Below are 24447 nucleotides of genomic sequence, written 5' to 3' on the forward strand. Positions count from 1 at the left end.
TTGTAAGCTTGTTGGTGCAGGGACTGTCTTTGCTTTGTGTGCACAGCACCTAGCACAAATGGTCCCTGAACCAAGCCTTTAGGTGCTACCATAATATAAATCATTTCAAACTGAATCCATCACTGTGTCCTGTGTGCAGCAGTTAGAGATTCTTCCCCGGTCCTCCCTCCCCCCCCACAGTAGTTACAACTAACCTCTTTAGATTTGAGAGCATCTCAGACTTTTCACACCCACACACTCATCTGGGATTTCTTCTACCCTCACTGTAGCTCAGAATGCTCATACCATATTTACCACTGAAAAACAGCCATGTATGCATGGCATGTATGCCAACGCCAACCTGAATGACTGCTTTTTCATATAGCTCCAAAACACCAAAAGACATTTTTCCTATTGCTTCCTCAACTGAGCCCTTTGAGTGCTTCCTTGCTATGCAGTGTCTTAGATTAATGTCTCTTCTACTTGTTTCATTGATGAAGGAGATGTCAAATAAATATGCCCTTTGGCTGGTTGTCTGGGAAAATAAAACCTCCTGTGGCACTCACAGAAATAGCACAGAACAGGCACTAGGATTTTACATCCTAAAGTGGATTAATCTGTATTAACTGAAAGTAGGTTTACAGTAAAAATATTTCCTCACTGAAAGTATTAAATCTTTCACAGCCACTTTGTTATTCACTCAGGATGCCATTCCCAAAAAATAGGATCCAAGATTTTCCTCCAAGATTTATTGTGTTTTAATGTTCCCTGCAAAGATTGTGTGCAGCTCCAACCAAATAATGGGGCATATTCTTCTGCATAGCAACAACAAAAATTTCCACTAGGATCAATGTCCCATATGCTCCCTTCCACAGTGTGCCATGGAAGAGAGAAAAAACTGGAAAGAGTAACCTGGGAACAGCATGCTTCCCTCACTACATAACAATTTCTATTTCCTCCACAGGACCATAAGACAGGCAAGCAAGGGTGACCAGCATAAGCAGTCAGGAGGCAAATGCAGGGAGCAGTAGCTCCAAATGACATGCTGCCATTCAGTAGTAATGTTCTATGCCACATGGCTGCTCAGTGTGCATTACCCACAGCTGCTATGTGCCCTGTGAACAGTAAGAGGGTCACAAAACACAGTTTTGAGGGAACCAGCCAATGAAAGGCTAGAAACTGTACCGTTCTGCTGCTACAGCTTGAGTGTAGGGCCCAGGGACATGTGAAGGCAAGTCTTCTCCATGCATTAGCCTGAGATCCAAGCTGATGGGACCACCTGTACCCACAAAATTCCAGACTATGAATGTTTAAGGCCATGACCCCAGCTCTTTGTGGATCACCATTCATCCTTCTCACAACATGGGAGCCAGAGGGACAGTTTCCACACACACTACCATTTTAAAGCAATTCTCTCTTCAGGGGCTTGCTTTTTTGGGGTGGGGGGAGATAAGAATTGGATTGGATCCTAGAGAGAATTACTAACTCTGCAGCCATGGAAGTGCCTTAACTGTGGTGTAAGTATCGTTCCACTGAACGAAGGAGACTTGGTTGGGGGGGGAGGGGATTATGGGCGTTCATTGGGTCACTGCTGGAAGTACAAAATTGAGCAAATGTTTTACAATAGACCTTAACAATTGAATATTTTTTCCAATTGTGCATACAGGCTTGAGATGGTTTTGTTTTATCTAAATTGCCTCACTCAGACCTACTTAAAAAGCAATCCAGGTAACAAATAAAAGAGGCACACAGACTGCATGTTCCACAGTGAACACCAAAATTAACAGATGTCTCAGCAATACTCGTTATTTCTTGATCTACAGCACTACTTTAGTGCTGGAGGACATTCAGAATTCATCTCTACTTTTACCAGATGTCTGAGAAGTAGTAGATCTTCCTGGATCCACTCAACTTTTTTAATGCCTTAGGATATATTCAGCATACATTTTGAAAAGAGTACTTAGATTGGTTCTATGGTTTTACGTTGATTGTCATCATGCTTGTTGTCCTAAATAATGGGAAAGACTAAGAGACATGATTAGATAACAGAACTGAGCAAATAGAAAAAAATGCTCCCTGGATGTGTCTCCAAATTTGACCATGGATTTGGATTAGACTATATTTGCAGCTTTTTCATGTTTTACATAAATGGGAGTGTAAACATACAAGGCAGCGGGGGAGGAACAATCACAGCATCAATCTTAAGGGTGAATATACACTAAAAGGAAATTTCAAATTGTGTCATCCTTTGCAGACTGCGTGTACCACCAGAGTAGAGTAAAGAAGCTGAAGTGGACCCAGACTTTGACCCAGTGTCTTTTAAAGCTTGTGCCCAGGAGTTTAATGATTAGCAGGTTTTACTGCTATGCTGCTCTCCTGCGTTTGCACTGCATGGGTCTGCAAGAGAATTGGGGAAGATGGCACAATGATTTGCAAGGTTGTGTCCAATTAGCTGTGGATCCTACAGCTTTTCCACAAAAATATATCTCGGGCTTTTTCAGCGTACAGCGGTGGGACATTGAAAGCTACTCTTGTATCATACTTATTTCAGATTGCTAAAATCATGAAACATATATAAAAAAAAAGCAAGTGAACTCAATAGAAAAAGATTGCAATCTCACAGGTTACATAAACAAAAGTCTGAGTCAAAGAATATTCAAGGCGTTCCTTTCATTGTAATCACCAAGAAGATGCATCTTTTGTAAAAAGCAGGAAAAATTTGGCAGCTGGGTTGCTTTTCAGCTTCAGATACTCAAGACAAAAGAATTTATTGACTGACAACTGCCAGCAATAGCAGTTGCTATTAGCCAAATAGCCAAACGTGAAGATGAAGCCACAGTCTAGCTTCTAAGGGTACATACTGCAATCAGGATGTGTAACTGCAGCTTGTGTAGGCACACCAGAGCGAGCTTTGCTCTAGCTTGGTTGAAGCTAGTTCCAGAACAAGAACAGTGTAGTCACCACCGCACCATGGGCTAGCTCCTAAGTACCCCACCCAGGACTCTAGATACCTACTCAAGCAGTGTGCTTGGTGCCACGGCCCATGCTACTTGCAGTTACACTGCTAGTATTACTCTAACTAGCTTTGATCTAGCTCGATCAAAGCTAGCTTGGTATGCCTACAGGAGCTGCAATCACACCCCCTGCTTGCAGTGCAGACATACCCCCATGTCAAATCATGCACCCTAGGTTACAAACCCATGGCACCATGCAGAAGACAGCTGAGGCACAAGTAGAAAAATGATTTGGGTTCCAAGGTTAAGAATCCATCAGTAGCATCACCGATACCTCTAAAGCCATCTGGGGCCATCAGTTTTAATCAATTGCTTCTTACTGTCCTTTGAAGGAAGAAACATTTAAAAATGGAAATTTTTATTTATCTTTCGCAGGCTGTTAACTGGGGTGGGGCAGGGATTGAGACTGTTATATTCACAGGCAGGCCTTTTATACAGATTTCTGTGTTTTAACCCCTGGATAGGCACCCATGAGATATATATGGGCACCTATCCTAGGTTTTATACATTCACGCAAAGAACACACATTTTTCATTGTGGTTTTATTTATATGAACAGAATTTTAAGGGGGCTGATACTCTGTCACTGCCCAGAGAACAGAGCACCCCAACAAATGGGGTTATTCAAACATCCCATCACACACACTTTTCAAAGTTTTAAAGGCCTTCTTTTGCCTTGGTGGTTGGGTTTTATTATTAATATCATCATATGAAATTTAAGGAGGCTAGAGCTCAGTCTCTGCTGTGCTGAGACAGAGGCTTTTCTCCCAGGGAAAACACCTCACTGGAGCTGCAGTTGACTTTGCAAGGCCAGTGAGAGGTGATACAGCTCAGGGTGTATTTAACCACAAATGAACTCAAATCATTGCAAATTGCCTAGGCCAGAGTGAGGCAGAGGAGTGGCAACTGAAAACTATTGGAATTGAAGCCAATTGAAGTCAATAGAAAGACTCTTATTGACTTCAGTGGAATTTGGATCAGACTCTTAATGCATATATTTATTATTGAAGCTGTTTTTCCACATTTAGTGGGAAGACAGGGACAATGACAAATATAGAAAGCATTAAATAGGTCCCCTTCCATTTCTAGGATGGTAAGAGGATATCTACATCTTGGGTCTACTTAATGCACATCTTGTATATCCAGTAACAGCCTGGGAAAGCCCAACCAAACATTAGCTCATTGTTCCCTGACTTGCCAGCCCAGTAATACCAGAGTAAATACATTCAAAAGGCAGCTGCTGCTACTGAAGATTTTCATACACAACTAGCAGCAGACACAAATGTGAAGTGCAAATATGCCATTTTTGTTTTGCTACAAATTTGCTATTCTTCCCTCCCGCCCTGGTCTCCCAATTATCACAGTACCACCGGAGACATCAATGTCTAAGTCAAATCTCTAATAGCAAAGCGGTGGTGACTAGGAAAACAGAAATGCATCTGTGGCAATTTTATATTTTTTTTAAAAGCCATTACTGATGCCTGGTTCCTCTTAAGGATATTTACATGAAGTTTCATAAATGAGCCTCTACTTAATTTACATTACTGTCACTGCTGCAGACAGGCTCAAAGTAATAGCTATGATATGTAGTGAAAGGTTGCCATTGTTGCTCAATTCACAATATTTGAAGATTAATTTTAATGGGGCTGGTTTGGCACCTTGCAATCCCACTTGATTAAGGGGCAGCACTTAGCCACACTGCCTCAGGAGTGGAACAAGGACTATGCTGATATCACCACCGGATCCCTCCTTCCTCCTTGTTTCCATTGTAAACTATGCCAGCCATTTTCCTGGCCCAGATTACTTCCCCTCCTTGCTGGCTCCACTGTGCAGGTTAGCACATTGGGAGTGAGGAACCAAAACTCTTTCCATTCCTCTCACCAGCACAGCCACTCCCCCTTGTATGGAAGGGGAGAAGCTGCCTGGAGGTGACTCCTCTTCCCACAGCCACACAGGATCCGGTGAGGAGGGTAGCCACAGGAGGACTCCTTTGTCCATTATGTGGAGACACAGACAAGTTCATGATTGAGCCCATGGTACATACATTGTATCACTGAAAATACAGGAGCCCTAGAGAGTGTTTTACCTAAGATGGTGCTCTCACTGAAGTCAAAAGGTAAGCTCTTCTTGCCATCAGAGGGATGAGACATAACAATCATGCGGCCTGCATTCAGCACATATGTTGTCATACTGGATGTGTGTAAGTGCCACATCTTTGCGGAGAGAAACAGGGCAGGCAGTTATTTGCTGTACCAAAGATACACGCAATAGACATGTCCTTGAAGGTGCACTCCTTTCCAAACATACCACACCTGGTACGCTATCGTTTTAAAGGTTTGGACTTTCCATGTTTCCCCTAGAAAATATCTTCCTCACTCCCCTCAAAAGTAAAACCCAACTGCTAGTTTGGGGCGAGATTCATTAGCACAGCCACGGGGGGGCCTGTAAAGTACACCTTCCTGTACTCAGATGGACGTTAGCCCAAAGCAAGGCAGACAGAGTTACAGCCAATGACTTGACTGAGGTTTCTGTAGGGGCAGAGGTCAGCTTTAGTTTACAGTGGGGTCCACAGCAGCTCTGTAGATGTGGTGACTCATCACATCTTACTACTCTGGCCACACCCCTTTCCCTGCCATCATCTTTGGAGTGATGCTAGCCCTCTAGAGACACAACTGTGCTATTACATTGCAACTGTTTTAAACAGGCCCAACCTGTTTCCCCAGCAGGTTCTGCCACTGAGACCAGCAGGTCTCCACCAGTTTATCCTAGTGAGTGTGGCTCCTTATTGTAAAATCTACCTGGTCAACGATTTTGTAAAAATACAACACACTTTTCTAGTGGGAGCTTGAATTTGGCCTTTCAGATGCATCTCTTTAGAAAATGACCCATATAAATGGGCTTCGATAACATACTTGCTATGCTGTGCTTTCTTGAGGAAGTTAATTTGATAAGGACTTCCAAGTGGACAGTCTAGCCAGGGATTTGATTCTGGAAAGTGGTCTGAAACAGTTTGTCTAACACATTAGAAAAAGCCTGCTTCATTCAATGATTGAAACTAATTCTGGTCAGAGCCTCATCGTACATCTCCCTTCTCTTGCAGAATCCTGATAATGTTAAAAGCTTGGCTGAGATCCTGGACAAAACCCTTCTACCAGTCTGCAAACTGGGAGACAGCTAAAAAAAGCCTACTTGATTCCCTTTATACAAACAAATAAAACTGCATGTTCTGATATTTGGCCAAATCTCTCCTAAACCCTATTATTTCTTCAGGAGATGAAACTGTAAAGAGCCTTTGACTATGCAAGTCCAGGGAGCAACTTACTGCCTTGTTGGACCCTTTACCATGGATTCCTATGTACCCAAATGTATTCTAGAATGTTTGTCTTCCAGCACCAAACTGAACCCAAGCCATTAAAAATGAAAAGAAAAGTCAATATTTTAGCTAGAAACTCTCAGGAAATGTCTAACCTTAAAAATGACATGCTTGTGTCCTCTTGGCTTCTTTATGATGCCTAAAGAAAGCCTGAAAAGATTCCCCCTCCCCTCCCCCAGTGCTTGTATTGTTCACAGTAGAAGTATCAGGTCCTCCCTGGTTTTGCTACAGGACTTGTGGGGTCTCCAAGGATGCATGTTAGGTCTCCTAGCCTAAGAGAAATAGCAAGGGTGCTGATTCTTTAAAAAAGGCTTTTTTCCCCAAACTGTTCCTCACTGAAGTTAAATGGGTCATAGCAAGACAATCGGGGGGAAATCATGTGGCTAAAAATACTCTTTCCCTCAAATTCTCAATTTTCGGTTTCTTGGCTCTGATGCCATCATCATTTCATTAATATCAAAAGACAGACTCTTCAAGGCTAAACAGCACCTGAATTTACAATGCTAGAAACAAGCAAAGGGGGGAGGGAGGAGAGAAATAAGACAAGACAAGAGATAACTTTTAGCTTTTCTTTAAACATCCTAAAGGAACAATAAGAACACTCAAAGTGAATTGCAGAACACTTGACAGTCAGATCCCATCAGAATATCCAGTTCAGTCAAAACTGAAATGCTGTGCGAAATCAGGTCAATTTAGCTGGAATTTCATTTTAGAAGAAGTCCCTACAATGTCAAACGATCCTATTTCAATTTTTTGTTTTGAAATGGCTTTTCATTTTGAAATTCTCTTTTGTATTATATATTATAGTACAAAACAGACAAAATCAAAACAAAATATTTCAATTGATCCAAAATGAAAACTGTTTTCTGAATTTTCCTTAGCAGAGAATTTCATGGGGGGGGGGGTTGCTCCCCTTTGGAATGAAGCTAAGATCTGAAATCTCAAAATCCTTCGTGTAACAGAACTTCCATCTTCTGCATAGCTCTAGATACAAGCCCATTTTTTTCCCTTTGCAGGTCATCTTTAAGTAAAGACAGCTCTTTCTGGGCTACTTTGAAAGATGTATTTACAAAATAATTTTATATATATAAAAATTAGAGAGAGAGACACACACAGACAGGCTTGTGCCTAGAGCTATGTGTGGGTGCCTAGAGCCATACCATATCCCCACACACACAACTCTCCTTTAACAAAATTATCTGCTCCCTATTTAGCTGTCGAATTTATAATCCTGTTAGAATCCTGCCTTATGGATATTAAGCTGCAGAGAGCACGCTACAGCTGTGCTTGAAAGACTGAGCTGGTTTCCCCATTCATTTCCAGATGCAATTCACATTGTCAATATTGATATTTAAAGCCCTATATGGATTAGAATCTACTTAGAGACACACTTCTCCATTGTCAGCTGGAGCAAATCCCCAGCTATGAAGTTGGAATGGTGACAGAGGATTCTGAGTGGAGGGCCCCTACCTCTATTCCTCCCCCCCCCCCCCGGTGATCTGAGACACAGCCAGAGCTTAACCTCCAGGGCAAAGCCCATCTGTCTCCTCAGAGACTTTTGCCTGAGTTGGTGATGTGGATATATTTTTGTTTACAGCTGTGTGGAAGTTTAGTTTTAAATGGCTTTAGCTTTAGTTAACATGGGTCAAATAAGTTTGGTATGTTTTAATTTGATTAGCATGAGGTCGCAGGGTTGTGTTTGTGCCCTGTGATATACAGGAGGTTAGACTTGGTGATGCCTTTTGGCTTTAAGCTCCATGACTGGAGCACTCAGACACATTGCACATTAGTCCATAAGAAGACCCTTTGAAGACAGTGGTGTGAAGTGATTGTGATCTACCAAATGGGTGATCTGATAATCAAGTCAGAAAATACATAGCAGAAGCTTGAGGAGGAAAGATCCCCCTTCTCATGTAGCCCATTGGGAACAGGTGTCTGTTTCCCTGCATGGGTTCCTGTTGTTGCACCCAGGTAGTGGCCTTAGTCTTTTAGCTCACATGATAATGGTGCTTTGGAACCAAAAGTCCTGGATTCAACCCTCAGTGAGAACCCACCTATGGGTTGTTGTACATGTACAGATGTAGTAAAGAAAAATCAAGGTAACACAGAACTGATCACAGATAGAAAACTTTGAAGACACCTTTTCTTGTTTCTAAACTGAATACTTGTGGCACCTTAGAGACTAACCAATTTGAGCATAAGCTTTCGTGAGCTACAGCTCACTTCATCGGATGCATACTGTGGAAAGTACAGTATACATCTGATGAAGTGAGCTGTAGCTCACGAAAGCTTATGCTCAAATAAATTGGATAGTCTAAGGTGCCACAAATACTCCTTTTCTTTTTGTGAACACAGACTAACGCGGCCGTTACTCTGAAACCAGTTTAGAAAACATTATACTTCTATGTGACACCAAATACGATAGGCTGCCATGTTCTTTTAAAATCAACAGATAAGGGTGGCTGGCCTCACAGAATGTACTCACTGAGTTCTGCAGAATACCTGTTTTTCTTGCAACGTTTTCCTGAGGCCTGTAATACTGTTGCCATTTTAGACCATATCCTTAGGAAAGTACAATGCCGTTTTACTCCATCCAAATCAGTACCGTGAAGTTTTATTACAATGCAAATATCTTATTTGATAATATTTCTAAATAATTCCAACAACTCCTGATAAATATTTGTTTATGCTAAAAGTCATCCATAGAACCAAGGATTGACGAAGGTTTCCATGCTGTGACCCACTACTGTAATATCCAACTGGCCACTAAACAAGTGGGCACAGAACCTAACTACCCATTTATATCTATTCACATAGCACATCTGTCCTCCAGGATGCAACAGCAACACACAAACTGATTCAATAACTGCAGCCATTCACCCTCGGCTTCTCTGCTAAGACTATGACTAAGATAGCGATAACTCCTAACTGAAGGGTGGGACTTTTGCAACGTGAACTCTTAGCCACTAAGAACTGGACTACCACACGTTCCACATAAACCACTAAGCAGCTATTGGACAGCAAAAGCTTTCAGACACAGCTGACTAAGGCTGGGTTCAGACAAGTGAGCCAGAGGTTCCATCTCAATCTCCCAAGCCATCCAGGGAAGGATGGTTTTTGGTTTAAGGCTTTGGATTTTCATCCACGAGAGCTGGGTTTAATTCCTGGTTCTACGATCCACTTCCTGGGTTATGTTGAGCAAAATCACTTAACTGCCATACTTCAGTCTCACCTTTAAAATGGGGATATTTCCCTATCTCACATGGGGATTGTTCTGATAAGTTAATTAATGTTTGAGGTAATCAAACTGTACAATAAGAGCTGGTAAAGAACTGAAGTCTGTTCTCTGGGAATTTCTGACATTTCGATCCCCCCCCCCCCCCATCAGATTCAGAATGAAGAGGCAAAATTTAAAAAAAGGGACCATCAACATATTTTTTGATTCATTTGAACTTCTCATATTAAAAGATCAATTATATAGGTTACATTTATATTTTAATGGAATATAAAGGTTGAAATGAAACATTGACTTTTTCCCATTGAAAAGTTTAATCAGAATTGACACTCCCCCACAAAACATTTTGATTTAGATACAACTGCATATTTGATGGAAAACGGTCATCAAAATCTTTTCACCCAGCTCTATGTAAAATAATGGAGTAAGTAGAAAGATAAATCCAGATTCCATTTACCAGCTATTTTTACTGAAACTTCATTAATCCAACTGTCTCTTACTTCCTGCAATAGAGTAGCTTTGTCCTTAGCTCTGCAAATAATTCTTCTGTACTCTGCTATCTTCCTGAATATTGTTATGATTTTGTATCTGCTACCTTGACTTTCTGATATCATGGTCTTTAGAAAGAGGCTAGAAATGAATCCCTCTACATACATTTAGAAGGTCAGTTATCTAAATCTATACCATCAAGCACCTGTTCCACTAGTTCTTACTTTGGGTATGTCAGGGATAGTGGCTGCTTTAGATAAAAAGAAAATTACATGTGATTTGTTATCTCAGGGAGTTTTACTGCTGCTTCTGTTGAATGAGTTAACTAACAAGAGCTCTCTTGCTTTTTCTGTGTAAACACACACACCCCCAGAAAAAGCTGACCAAATGACATCTGAAACATTTCTGCCTCCAGCACTGAATTGAATTTAACACAGTGCCTGAAGCACCAGGTCTTCTGATTTGCATCACAATACACTGTCTCCATACCCCACACATGCAGATTTTTATTCCATACTACATCATGCTTAATATAAATGCAATATTTTTCTTTGATACTGGTTATGTCTATTTTTCATTACCTCATTACAGAAACATCCTTAAGAGAGACAACCTGAGCTACAAAATTCTGAGCTGGATCCAGGTCCCAAGATCACCTCTGCAGAGGTTTTGCTCTAAGGTTTTACATGAGTATATATTTTATTTGTTTCTTTTTTCTCCTTGACATTTTTGTTCAAGACACAATTTAGGAGTTTCTTCTTATAAGGTCAGAATTCCTAGATGCCTTTTTACAGAGAAAAGGAAGTTAGTCTGGATGATCACAATGGTCCCGTCTGGGCTTGGAATCCATGAAAATGTTGTGTCCATTCAGAAAATGAACTATTTGAACTGACCTGAAATGAAATATTTTGTTTCAAATTTTGCCAATGGGAAAAAAAATCAATTTTTTTCAGCAAAATCAAAGTTCTCCCTGGGAAAATTCTGATTTTGCAGAAACTGCATTTTCAATTTCCAGAGAATTATTCTGATGGAAAATTCCCAACCTGCTACTTTCCCTTTAGAGATGTTGGCCACAAAAAAAATAGATGTGTAAGGTGGTGTTCTGAGAAACAGCACTTCAGGGAGCAGACCAATGCAAACACAGAGTAAATCCCCAGTTCCAGTGGGATAGAAATTATCAGAATAAGAGCTTGGGGAAATTAGATTTTACCTTGCTTCTAGTGCAGACAAATCAATGAGTGTAAACTTTATATCTGATTATTATAGCTGGATATTTATATGAATTATTATCTGCTTGATTGCTATGGAGAGCCAACTGTTTGACTCCCAAAATGATGTGAACACAGAAGCTCCCAGGGCTCAGAGCCAGGGAGAAGAATTTCCACCAGGTTATAAAGGTGGAGGTGTTAATCTGCCTTAAAGACTCACCATTTCCGCACACTGACCAAGTGCCTACCCTTCACTGATCAAAAAGGTTGCAAAATAACTACCAGATGGTGGTGTAGCCAAGAATTATCAAGCAGATCATTGTGGATCCTGTCCAAACACATTCCATATTCAAACGTGTGTCTTCAGGAAAGGAATGGATCACAGCTAGAGCAGCCTTTGTCTTTTGAAATCCTCATTCTAGAGGCGGGAAATTCCTACTCTGGTGATATAGTCCTCTTTGTGATGATGAAAGATATCTTTATGAAAGAGACAATTGACCTCTGCTGCATCCAAAGCCCTGACCACAACAACCAGGGTCTAGACTACAAGTCTAGTGTCAATCTTCAGCCCTATGGCTACAGCTGTAGTGGTCTTTTTCACTCTGATTAAATCCAAGTTGAACAGATGCCATCATTCAAATCCCCCTGATACTTTATTCAAATCCTTGTCACCCTGACAAACAATGGTAGTTATGGTAGAAGTAAAGGGACAGATGTTCTGACTCACTCTGCTCCCTTCACACAGCTCAGGTGGTGCAAAGGAAGTGGATGCAGGTCCATCCACTGAGGCAGGGGTTCACTTGGCTCAGGACATATATGAGGGCAGGGAGGAGTGTGTCCAGGGTAGGAGTGGCTGGAACATTTTGTGCTCTGGCTATCCTCAGCTGTCCTTTAGGGACTATTGCCACAAAGCAACTCTAACCTTGACCTGGGTTGGGTGCTAAGCAGAGAATGAGGAAGCTCAACATGTTTCTCCAATTTGTCAGGCTCCTTCATTTTGTAATTGTGTGTGTAACAAGTTATCCTCTTTCTTTTAATGAGTACTTGTGCCACCTACCCCCAGGGCTGGATTAAGGCAGGGGCTTTAGGGGCTGCAGCCCAGGGCCCCGGCTCAAGGGGGGCCCCACAAAAATAAATCACAGGCAGCTATCTCCAGGCTGCTAAAAGGGGTGCTTATGCAGGCTGGCTGCCTTCCATAGCCCCATGCTGCTCCTGGAAGCGGCCAGCTGCTGGCAGTCTCTGCGGCCCCTGGTGGGGGGTGAGAGGCAGCTACGCACATTACCCCTGCCCCCAGCACTGTTGCTGCAGCTCCCATTGACCAGTTCCTGGCCAATGGGAGCTATGGGGGTGGTGCTTGTGGGCGAGGGGTGGGCAGTGCACAGAGACCACTGCCTTCTTCCCCGCAGGGGCCACAGATGTGCTTGGGGCTATGAGTGGCGTGGGGCTGTGGCAGGCAGCCAGCCTGAGCCCTGCTGGCCGGGAGCCACCCGTGGTGAGCACCTCCCAGCCAGAGCCTGCACCTCTCTCACACACACACACACACACACACACACCCACACACACCCTGCACCCAAACTCCCTCCCAGACCCTGGACCCCTTCTTGCATCCCAATCCCCTGCCCCAGGTCAGAATCCCCTCCTGCACCCAAACTCCCTCCCAGGAAAAAGACTTGTATACAGGGGCCCCACACAATCTAATAGCCCCAGGTCCACAGGAGAGGTAATCTGGCCCTGCTTACCCCGCATTTCCTTCATTGCTTCCATCACATGTCAAGATCATTAGAGTCCAAGGGTGTTGCTTAGCAATAAAATAATGGAATGAAGTATATTTCAAATCTTCCCCCTCTGCTAGAAGTCCTGTGGTGGCCATTACTTGAGAAAGATTGGCTTTTCCATTACTTTCTTATTGTTTCCAAAGCAGTTGCTCTTCTGTTTCCATGGCATTTTCTTTCTCCTCTCTCCCCAAAGTAAAATCTTTTATTCCCTTATTAACCTTTTCCTAGATACAGCACCTTTTCCCACCCAGCTTCTAAGTCTAATGTGCTTTTCAGCTGTAGTTTCTTTATGGGAAAATTACACACACCCCCCGTTCCTTCTGATCAGCAAGACTCACACTCTTAACTGAGAGAGAGAGAGAGAGAGACTCTTGAAGTCTCAAGACAACATTGGTGCAATAGCCTCAGTGTAAAAGTCAAAATGTAATCTTCCCCCAGATCCTTCTCTGTTTTAACCAAGAGATTCAGTCCAGATATGCCCTAAAATAAAATATAGGAGGCTAAAAGCCAGGAATAGAGGGTTTCAAAGAGGAGGAATCTGGGATAAGTAAAGTGAGTTTTCCATAAACTACACTGATCCCAAACTTAGAAAAAGGTCCAGGGTCTAGGGACATGATTCAAGACAAATCTTGTAGGAACTATTTTGACTAATCCTCAGCTACTGTGTACCAGGAGTCTGTGGGAGCCTGCCAAATGGTGAGAGAGGGAGCAATATAAGGTGCTTGAACCCCATGGTTGGGCCCTTTTGGTCCTAAACCCAAGAAGCTCTCTTTTTGAGAAACATTCCTGTTGACCTTTTAGAGAAACAGCAGCAAAAAAGTCTCTTTGTAAGGGCCCCTCAGTTCGTGGGGCTGTTCATTCAAACAAGGTCCAAACCACTGTTGACTCAGGATTACTATGCATTTGGGGCTGACACTCAGGTTTATTAAGTCAAACAATTTGAACCAGAAGTCTGGCCTTGCATTTTACAGTTACTATAAATGCAATGAATGAGAGATAAACAAAGAAAGGTATTGATCAATTACCTCCTCTTGGTGCATAGGTGGCTCATGATGGATTCCTCCTACAAAGCTCCGATTATCCCCTTACACTCCAACATATTTATATCTTTCCTCATGATCTAATTATCCAATCAGCAATAAGCACTGTCTTATAACCCATAAACTACACATGCACAAACATCATTTATATAAATTTTTGCTGTTCATGCTATTTTCAGGTCATAATGTCTCCTTACTCAATGTAAGGACTTTCCTGTTTTTCTCCCCAGCTTAGGGATTTTTTGCCAGTACCTTTAGTGTATTTATTGTTGTGATTAACTTCCTCTCATCTATGTCCTTCAACACAGTATGTTCCATGATCATAGAATATCAGGGTTGGAAGGGACCTCAGGAGGTCATCTAGTCTAACCCCCTGCTCAAAAGCAGGACCCATCCCCAATTAAATCATCCTAGCCAGGGCTTTGTCAAGCCTGACCTTAAAAACTTCTAAGGAAGGAGATTCCACCACCTTCCTAGGCAACGCATTCCAGTGTTTCACCACCCTCCTAGTGAAAAAGTTTTTCCCAATATCCAACCTAAACCTCCCCCACTGCAACTTGAGACCATTACTCCTTGTCCTGTGCTCTTCCACCACTAGAACCATCCTCTCTGGAACCACCTCTCAGGTAGTTGAAAGCAGCTATCAAATCCCCCCTCATTCTTCTCTTCCGCAGACTAAACAATCCCAGTTCCCTCAGCCTCTCCTCATAAGTCATGTGTTCCAGACCCCTAATCATCTTTGTTGCCCTTCGCTGGACTCTCTCCCATTTATCCACATCCTTCTTGTAGCGTGGGGCCCAAAACTGGACACAGTACTCCAGATGAGGCCTCACCAATGTCGAATAGAGGGGGACGATCACGTCCCTCGATCTGCTCGCTATGCCCCTACTTATACATCCCAAAATGCCATTGGCCTTCTTGGCAACAAGGGCACACTGCTGACTCATATCCAGCTTCTCATCCACTGTCACCCCTAGGTCCTTTTCCGCAGGACTGCTGCCTAGCCATTCGGTCCCTAGTCTGTAGCTGTGCATTGGGTTCTTCTGTCCTAAGTGCAGGACCCTGCACTTATCCTTATTGAACCTCATCCAATTTCTTTTGGCCCAATCCTCCCTCTGTATCCTATCCCTGCCCTCCAGCGTATCTACCACTCCTCCCAGTTTAGTATCATCCGCAAATTTGCTGAGAGTGCAATTCACACCATCCTCCAGATCATTTATGAAGATCTTGAACAAAACTGGCCCCAGGACCGACCCCTGGGGCACTCCCCTTGACACTGGCTGCCAACTAGACATGGAGTCATTGATACTACCCGTTGAGCCTGACAATCTAGCCAACTTTCTACCCACCTTATAGTGCATTCATCCAGCCCATACTTCTTTAACTTGCTGACAAGAATACTGTGGGAGACTGTGTCAGAAGCTTTGCTAAAGTCAAGAAACAATACATCCACTGCTTTCCCTTCATCCACAGAACCAGTAATCTCATCATAGAAGGCGATTAGATTAGTCAGGCATGACCTTCCCTTGGTGAATCCATGCTGACTGTTCCTGATCACTTTCCTCTCATGTAAGTGCTTCAGGATTGATTCTTTGAGGACCTGCTCCATGATTTTTCTGGGGACTGAAGTGAGGCTGACTGGCCTGTAGTTCCCAGGATCCTCCTTCTTCCCTTTTTTAAAGATTGGCACTACATTAGCCTTTTTCCAGTCATCCGGGACTTCCCCCGTTCGCCATGAGTTTTCAAAGATAATGGCCAATGGCTCTGCAATCACAGCCGCCAGTTCCTTTAGCACTCTCGGATGCAACTTGTCCGGCCCCATGGACTTGTGCACGTCCAGCTTTTCTAAATAGTCCCTAATCACCTCTTTCTCCACAGAGGGCTGGCCATCTATTCCCCATGTTGTGATGCCCAGCGCAGCAGTCTGGGAGCTAACCTTGTTCGTGAAGGCAGAGGCAAAAAAAGCATTGAGTACATTAGCTTTTTCCACATCCTCTGTCACTAGGTTGCCTCCCTCATTCAGTAAGGGGCCCACACTTTCCTTGGCTTTCTTCTTGTTGCCAACATACCTGAAGAAACCCTTCTTGTTACTCTTAACATCTCTTGCTAGCTGCAACTCCAGGTGCAATTTGGCCGTCCCAATTTCATTCCTACATGCCCGAGCAATATTTTTATACTCTTCCTTGGTCATATGTCCAACCTTCCACTTCTTGTAAGCTTCTTTTTTATGCTTAAGATCCGCTAGGATTTCACTGTTAAGCCAAGCTGGTTGCCTGCCATATTTACTATTCTTTCAACACATTGGGATGGTTTGTCCCTGTAACCTCAACAGGGATTCCTTGAAATCCAGCCAGCTCTCCTGGACTCCTTTCCCCTTCATGTTATTCCCCCAGGGGATCCTACCCATCTGTTCCCTGAGGGAGTCGAAGTCTGCTTTCCTGAAGTCCAGGGTCTGTATCCTGCTGCTTACCTTTCTTCCCTATGTCAGAATCCTGAATTCAACCAACTCATGGTCACTGCCTCCCAGATTCCCATCCACTTTTGCTTCCCCTACTAATTCTTCCTGGTTTGTGAGCAGCAGGTCAAGAAAAGCTCCCCCCTTGTTGGCTCCTCTAGCACTTGCACCAGGAAATTGTCCCCTATGCTTTCCAAAAACTTCCTGGATTGTCTATGCACTGCTGGGAGAGCAATACAGCTGATATCAGGAAAATTAAAGTCACCCATGAGAACCAGGGCATGCGATCTAGTAGCTTCCGCGAGCTGCCAGAAGAAAGCCTCATCTACCTCATCCCCCTGGTCCAGTGGTCTATAGCAGACTCCCACCACTACATCACTCCTGTTGCTCACACTTCTAAACTTAATCCAGACACACTCAGGTTTTTCTGCAGTTTCGTACCGGAGCTCGGAGCAGTCATACTGCTCCCTTACATACAGTGCAACTCCCCCACCTTTTCTGCCCTGCCTGTCCTTCCTGAACAGTTTATAAACATCCATTACTGTACTCCAGTCATGTGAGTTATCCCACCAAGTCTCTGTTATTCCAATCATGTCATAATTCCTTGACATCACCAGGACCTCCAGTTCTCCCTGCTTGTTTCCAAGGCTTTGTGCCTTCATATATAAGCACTTGAGATAACCTGCTGATCACCCCTCATTCTCAGTATGAGGCAGGAGCCCTCCCCTCACAGACATTCCTGCCTGTGCTTCCTCCTGGTATCCCGCTTTCCCACCTACCTCAGGGCTTTGGTCTCCTTCCCCCGGTGAACCTAGTTTAAAGCCCTCCTCACTAGGTTAGCCAGCCTGCTCGCAAAGATGCTCTTCCCTCTCTTTGTAAGGTGGAGCCCATCTCTGCCCAGCACTCCTTCATGGAACACCATCAAAACATCACCTTTGTCCTACACAGCAGCTGTAAGCATTATTTACAGCAATTCCACATAAGGATGAATCAATCAAACAAAGACAAGGCCAAAGCCAGTTAATTAAGCGTAAGTATTAGCCTGGCTTGTCCAAATTCATTCACTATACATATGGGCCATAAATTATGACATTTCCACAACAAAGCCAACCAACCAATCCAGTGTGCATACAGCCATATCAATTCTTTTAAGCAGCAGCCCCTCCCCAAAAGGCCACTCTCTGTATTAATGCTCCATGAGAAGTAAGTGCAGCTGTCCTACCTGCTTCTCTGGAGCTGCTAAGGGAAGTCCCCTGGGTACTAGCCTCCCATTGCCACAACAGATTCTGCCTCCTTTCTTTAGGAGAAGCTTGGATGTGGAAGTACCATAGCCAAGATGATCCTTTTTTGGTCCCTCTCAGCGAAGAAGAGTGCAGGGAGAGGTGGTGGCCATTAGGGTTTTCATTGCTACAGCTTTGTCGGTAACCAACTGCAGGCAAGAAAGAAAAGAACATAATAATATTTTAACCACAGGTAAATCAAATACATCAATTCCTTAATTCCAGTATCTAGCTCCATCAAACAAATAGAAAGCTTTAGCTGGTATATTATGACTGCAAGCCCAGTTAAGTCTTCCATGTCATTTATTAGATTTGCAGTGCCAATAACCACGTTAGTGTAAACGGCTAAGGGACTTTCCTTTCCTTTTTGAAAAATGATAGTCGCCGAGAAAGGTATTATTGGTCTTCCAATTACAGTCTCTGCTTCTGCTGGACATCTCGGTCATCCTTTTTGGTTAGTTTTAAAAAGGACTGACTATGATCTTTTGTGGTTAAGGCACTGGACTGGGCCTTGGGAGATCTGAGTCCAATTCCTGGCACTGCCAAAAAGTTCCTACTTAACTTTGGGCAAGTCTTTTGTGTCTCAGTCCCAGATATGTAATACTTCCTTTTCCCACTCTGGGTCTGTTTAGCCTATTATTTTGGCCCTCACACTGTAGTGAGAACCATCTAGGTGGAAAACTGGCCTTCACAGAATCCTATTGAAGTCTGTGTGGGTGCAGAGTTCATAGTAGAATCAGGCCCTCACACTGTAAACACTGATCCTGGGACTGTGTCACTTTCTATTTTGTACAATACCTAGCACAATAGGTAACTGATGTGAGTTAGGGCCTCCTGATGTTACTATAAACAAAAAGCTATCCAGGCATTCTTAGATCTAAGCTTAAGGGCTGGGGGAGGGTTGGTTCTTAGACTCACAAAATTGTTAGGCTAGCCTAAAATACTCAATTCTCCTCCAGGGGAGATGGGTAATCCAGATAAACCTTTTGTTAGTACTGCACCACATGTATTTATATATAAACCCGTTGCAATTTTCCTTTTACTGGTTTTGTGAAATGGACTGAAAAATGAAAAAAGCCTCCCACTTTAAGCATAGTTTTTCAAATTCTCCTGGTCTGTTGAATTTTCTCAGCTATGCCTTGCTGTCAAGATTATTAAAACTCAAAGCTGTACATGTCACAGAGCTTGCAAGAGCAGAAGGTTAAAGTTGTGTTTTCAGTTGGCTGAGTCACATGTTCTTGATCTGATCAACAGCACTCACCATCACAATGAAGAAATTATGAAGAGAGGGAACAAAGAAGCTAGAAATAGAAAAGACCTGTAAACCCATTTTGACCATCCTTTTGCCACAGCAGATTTGTTCTCTACAATAGGCCAAATTCTGCTCCCAGATATATATGTGCTTTTTATTATAGAGATCAGCAGTTGCATGTGCTCTTCCACAGGCAAAATTTGGCTCATGATTTTTTTCCAGTTCTTAATAATGTATAAAAGAGTCTCGTTAAATGATATGGAAAAATAATCTTGTGTTTAAGAAGCTGGACTGAGAGCGAAGAGACCCTGGTTCAATTTCTGGCTTTGCCACAAGTTGTGTCCTTGAGTAAGTCATTTAATCTCTCCAAGCCTCGGTTCTCCGTTTGTAAATTGGGGAAAACATTTTCTTGGTCTATCTTGCCTATTTAGCTGGTTTCTCTTATGTGTTTGTACAGCATGTTGCACAGTGGAGCTCTGGTTGTGGGTTGGTGTCTCTGTGCACTACATTCATATAAAAAATATATATGTTTCCCTTGGGAGACGATTCTACTGTCTCAAACTCATCTCTCACCATTTGGAAAATTGTCCTCATTCAGCCTCCGGCAATAGTTTTGTATACAATTGTAAGAGATTTCTCTGCTTCCTTGCCACTTACTACAGCAGGGAGAAATTGATAACAAACAAACGTTAGGTGAAGATTCTCTCTACAAATTTTCATAGTTTGTTTTGAAGGGATGCACCTCCCCCAAAATAACCACGGTTTGTAAAAGATCTACCATGGAACGTGCAGAGGGTGAGCCATGGAAGGACCAACAAAGCCAAGCTCTGGCACTGAGTGGGGACATTTATTCAGGGTGTCTTATGTGGAGAATGGGGTAGGGATGCAGTGGTCTCACATGATTTTTGCAAATAACTGGGAAATAGTTTAGCAAATTTTGAAGGTGATGTTTTGTTGTGGTTCCACTCACAGTATGTTTCCAATTTCCCCTTTTCTGCTCCACAAGTGGTGCAGAATGCTAAAAATATCCCTAGTGCTGCTCCAGGCAACCATGGCTCACACAATTCGATATAGCTAATTCAGATGGCAACATAAAGGGCCCAGCCAGAATGGACTTTTCAGTAAGGACTTTTCCTTAGTAACCAAGACTGATTCTGCATTTGCAATGTAAAAAAAAAAAAAAAACCAATCGCTAAGGGCCTCACCCTGCAGCAAACTCCTTGTGGGCAGATCCTTGCACCAGTGTACATATCAACGGCTTTAATAGATTTCCTTGTGGCTGCAGGGGTCTTTCAGCATGGAGTTCATTACAGAAGCAGAGTTCTAGAGCCCAATTCTGCCTTTTGTACTCACGAAGGCAGAATACGTGTACTGCCTGTGGTCAAATAAATGGTACTACCTATGGCACAATCAGGCTCTTAACCTTCACACACCCTGATTTTTAACAAATAAGAACAAAACTCAGGCCGTTCTTTTCTTTATCATTGCAGAGATGAAACTGATATATTAACATTTTGCAGATGGGTTTTAATAACAAAAGATGCATCAGTCACACCAAGCTTTTCTTATCTGGGGAGTTTTCAGGAAATTGCAGTGGACACCAGAGATCAGTGTTCATAGCAATCCATTTTATATTAAAGTATCTTTTCCATCACACATTTTACCTCAGAAATTCCTCACACAGTAACATTGGCTCAATGTAAACCAAAAACACAGATGAAAATAAGCATTTTTTTGCTATTTAGGAGCCATCTATAGGATGAGTTAGATTTTATTGAAGCCACTATTTGGGGATGAGATTGTTTGGACTTTATGCAAGTTGGATTTATAAAGCTAAGATCCTCTGAAGCACTTGTACACAGTATGCCTGATCCATCAGTTAAATAAGCAGAAATGACGAGTCTGAATCTCTCCTCCCTTCCTCCAGTTTTACACCAGTACAATTCCACTGACTGTACATCAGGAGTATCCTGACTGTACTCATGTAAGATGAGAATCAGACCCTACCTTCCTAGTCCATTATTCCCCTGCTCCTTACCCCTTATGGTATTTTTGCCTCTAGATATTTGCTCCCCTCCAGCCCTTTGGCACACTATTGCTAATTTTACTTGTCAAGTCTTGATTTATATATTTCTCATCCATGAAATTGTCTGTTCCTTCAATCCAGCATTAAACTTGTATGGTCAATGTTTCTGAGCTGAAAAGGTCAGTCAACAGGAGAGTTTGCTTCTCTATACAGAATAAATGTTTTGGCACCAGTCTCAGTTGTTCATCTGCTTAATCAAACATAGCTACAGAAACTTCAGCATGGAGAAGGGGAAACTTGTTTTAATTAAGCTACACACCTTTTCTGAAACCAAATATTAATGTCCTTGTTCAATGAAATTTCACTGTTGGACAGTCACATTGCTTGTGTCATAATTAAGGCTGCGAGTTTGTCATGGAGGTCATGGAAATAATGGATTCCATGATTCTCTGTGACTTCTGCAGCGGCTGGTGCGCCTGGCTCAGGCAGCCCCCTGCACCAGTCGCATGGCTGCTGCTGGGGCAGTCTCAGCCCCCCTAACCCCCACAGCAGCACAGTTTGGGTGTGGGAGGGGGAAGAAGGTTGGGGCACGGGATGGGGTGAGGCGGGCTCAGGGCAGCGCTTACCTGGGGGGTCCCCAGAAGCGACAACATCCCCCTCTCTCAGCTGCTAGGCAGAGGCGTGGCCAGGCAGCTCTGCACGCTGCCTCTGCCCAGTGCTGGCTTCATGGCTCCTATTGGCCAGGAACCGCCAGCACCTGAGCTGCCCTTCCCCACCCCAACCCCAAGTTTTAGTCATGGACAGGTCACAGGATATGAATTTTTGTTTACTGCCCATGACTTATTAGTCAAAATACCCGTGATTAAAATGTAGCCTTAGTCATAATTACTGTAGATCTGTTGATACGACAAGCTTCTGCCACTGAACCTGAATTCTGACCCTGCTCTTTTCCATTTCAAAGTGAATGGCCAGTATAGTCACACTAAGCATCACTTAGATTGGATTAGATTCCGTCACATGGAATTTACCACACGTTTCAATTAAATTATTTTAGATTTATTTTACAGTGAAGTGAAAAACTACAGTACAGGGAGTCCTCGGACTTATGACACAATTCGTTCCTCAGAATTGCGTTGTAAGTCGAAACCGCTTTTCCCATAGGAATCAATGATCTGAAGGGGGGAGATTGGTTCCTGAACCAAGGCTTGATACATTATTTTCACCACAATAACCCAGATTTTTGTACTAAGTGAATTATAGATGACCAATGTTGCAACATCAATGTATTTACTGTACACTGTAATTTGTAAACAGCATTCAAACACAAACTCACATATGCTGCTCAGAATGCTGGCAACACAGGCTCAGAAAGCCAGGGAGAATGGCACACATGCTGAGCCTCAGCCAATCACTGTTCAAGCTTTCTGATGGGCTGGGGCCAGGAGCCAAACAAAAACACGTGGCAACCCTACCCAGCAACAAGCTACCCTGCTGCCTCAAAGCCAATCAGAAGTGACCCCTTCCCGCTCCATACCAGTAGAATGCAACCCGGAAGGGATTTCAAGGGAACCTTATGCAAATCGAGCACCATAAGGGCGAAATCACCATCGTAGGGGCAAAACAGACAGTCAATTGAAAAGCATCGTAAGTGTCATCTGATGTAAGCTGGATGCCATAAGTCTGAGGACTCCCTGTAAGCACATTGGGAAAGTTCATTGCACTTGAAGAAATATTGCTGGCTTCAGCACTATTCCTTATAGTTCATATGGGGAAATATTGCTAATGACCCTAGCTCGAATGAATTTTCAGGCATGCCTACTGTATTTCAGAGGGACGAATGGGTAAGACAAACAGTATGCAATTTAACACTCCGTCTGTAATAGAATGCATGCATAGACTTAGGCTGGGATTTTCAGTGGGGCCTAAGAAAATTAGGTACCCAACTCCTGTTGAAAGTCAATGAGAATCTAAGCCTTACCTGACAAATTAAGGTCCTGGTCCTACAACTGATGGCACGTGACTGAAATGCTGTATCCTTATGGAGCCCCATTGACTTCAGTCAGTGGGGATTGATATGGGTATAGCACTCTTCCCACAAACTGTCAATTGTAGGATCAGGGCCTTAATTTTCATTTGTAGGATCAAGGCCTTAACACAGCATACAATAGCTGAAAATTGGTTCCATATTGATGTAGGTGCTAAGTTTCTCCTGTTACAGCTGACACCACCAGGAACACCTAATAGTGCAATGAAAACAACTCTGCACTGCTTCAGGTGTCAGTGATGTGAGGTCCATAAGAATGGCCTCCTCTTGCAGGAGAAACTGATACCAAGACCTGAGTTCAGAGTTAAGTAAACAAAGTCTTTCAGGTCATGATGGAAACAGCTCCTATGCAAGCCAAGATGTGTATTGCAGGCCTCACTCAGGAAATGAGGATTTAAGATTAGGCCCATAGAAGGCATTTAAGCACTCATGGGATTGCATCACGTAGGTGAAGCTGTCTGCAAATAGTGATTATGAACAGGAAGGACAGCAACGTTTCTACATTAGGCCCAGGAGCTCCAGGAGGTTAACTAAACTGCCATGAGAATGAGCATTCAAATTGCATAGTACACTGAAATATTTCAGCATATTGAGTTTTGGTGAAATTCAAGATGAGAGCCCCCTGGATTTTTCTATTAGTGAAAAAGGATATCTAAATATTCTGAGGTAGGCCAAAACACAGGGAAAATACAGTTATTTGGGGGGAGGGATAGCTCAGTGGTTTGAGCATTGGCCTGCTAAACCCAGGGTTGTGAGTTCAATCCTTGAGGGAACCATTTGGGATCTGGGGCAAAAATTGGGGATTGGTCCTGCTTTGAGCAGGGGTTGGACTAGATGATCTCCTGAGGTCCTTTCCAACCCAATAATTACCAGGGTTTTCGTACAGGCCTGAAATGATCCTTTAATCTGTTTCTGATAGATTAAAAAAGTATTAAGCCAATGAGATGTGTCCAATATTTGAACACTATGGGCTGTAACTGGTTTTCATTTATATTGGAGTATATCCAGACTGACTCCCCTGAAGTCACTATAATCACACATTTTAGTAATATTGCAGTTGGAGATGTATTTTCCTAACTCAAGTACAATTAAAGGGGTGAATGTTAGAGATAGAAAAATGTGTGCTCAGTATGGAACAAATATTTAAATAGGACTTAATGCCAAATAAAAGTTCAGGCACCATTCTATATGCACAAATATATTGAGGTTAGATGAAGCCAACACTTTTCCATTCTGCTTCTCTCATTCTTTTTACAATTTATTACATTTTAATTTGCA

The 24447-nt window shown here is 42.9% G+C and overlaps 1 long non-coding RNA gene across 1 annotated transcript in view; it reads right to left on the reverse strand.

Annotated features, from left to right (window-relative positions):
- Positions 1 to 24447, reverse strand: part of LOC142073238 (uncharacterized) — a 416891-nt gene that overhangs the window by 226305 nt on the left and 166139 nt on the right. Inside the window, exon 2 of the long non-coding RNA XR_012670008.1 lies at positions 17790 to 17996. This is a non-coding gene — a long non-coding RNA (uncharacterized LOC142073238). The remainder of the gene's footprint in view (positions 1 to 17789; positions 17997 to 24447) is intronic.

The sequence above is a fragment of the Caretta caretta genome, chromosome 9, assembly GCF_965140235.1.
Source record: "Caretta caretta isolate rCarCar2 chromosome 9, rCarCar1.hap1, whole genome shotgun sequence".
Classification (NCBI taxonomy): Eukaryota; Metazoa; Chordata; order Testudines; family Cheloniidae; genus Caretta; species Caretta caretta.